The following is a 1,263-nucleotide window of genomic DNA, read 5'->3' on the forward strand; positions in this document are numbered from 1 at the left end:
CAGCCCCTCTCTGTTCCTCGGTCCAAAGGATGGAGGAGGGAGGCAGCCTGAGGGTCTGAAGCTGTTCACAGGGGATGTTGTTCTCTCCTTAGTCAGAGAGTTGTTCGGCTGTGCCTTGGAGGGTGTGGTTCTGTCTGGAAGACTTGATACTTCTTACATTAAGGCTTTGAATATCTTTATTTATGTGAACTTTTTTTTTTTTTCAATTTCAAGAGGAATTTTTTTTTCTCAGCTCCTGCAGGAGGGAGGTTGAAAGTCCTCTCCCTAAGGCCTTTATTTCCAGATGAAGAAGTTGAGGCCCCAGGAGGCAAAGTGATTTGCTACAGTCCCCCAGATGGCTACTATTTATAGGATTTTATTTCCTACTTGAGTGAACTGGAATATCATGGATATAGCAGGGCTTTAGGAACATTTCCTTGGGTATTCAGATGTTCATGAAAGGTGTCAGGGAATGAAGAAAAATAACTCTCAGTAATGCCTGATTTTGCAGTTATTCATGTGAAAGTCACATTAATTTATGGTGTATTTGCTATGAGAACTACTCATAAGAAGTTTTTTATAATAGTAATTATGTAGATGGAGCTAGTCATTACGTGGATTTGAATGTAGCTTGACCAAGGAAAGGAATGTAATAAATATGTCAGAATAATCTTCCAAAACCAGTGTTTATACAAGTCAAAGCTAACCGCTGGTGGTTACAGTCTTTGTCCAACTGAATATACACAGCTTTTGGCCATTTCATAAAAGCTTCTCTGCGAGTGAAGGATGGTGTGGTTCAAAACAAAAAAGCAAAGAATCTGGAGAGGGAAGCCTTGGGTTTCCATGTGGCCTTGTGACTCCCTTGCTCTGAGACACTAAATCAAGGTAGTTTTTCGAGCCTTATGTATGAAGTAGAGAAAAATGACCTATTTAAGATAAGGATTTAGGGGAATATATAATATACGAATATCATAATAAATATATATCTCTCCATTTAAATCCAGTTGTTGCGAGGTCCTATAAGACCGTTAGGTGGCAGATACCTCTGGCAGTAACCTCAATGGAAACAGCAGAGTTTGAGTTCCTTTGCGTCTAATTCCAGCTGAGTTTTAGCCGCAGATCAACCCTAGCAATCCCCACCGGTGTCCTCTGAGTGAAGTGCTGGTTCTTCCCTCACTGATCACAGTGTCCCCAGCAGTAACAGGCCAGCTCTCGGCTCTGAGTCCTGCTGGACGAAACACCACTAAGGAGCTCTCCTTCAGCAGCAGCTTCTGGGGTTCGATG

The sequence above is a fragment of the Neomonachus schauinslandi genome, chromosome 3 (genome assembly GCF_002201575.2).
Source record: "Neomonachus schauinslandi chromosome 3, ASM220157v2, whole genome shotgun sequence".
Lineage (NCBI taxonomy): Eukaryota > Metazoa > Chordata > Mammalia > Carnivora > Phocidae > Neomonachus > Neomonachus schauinslandi.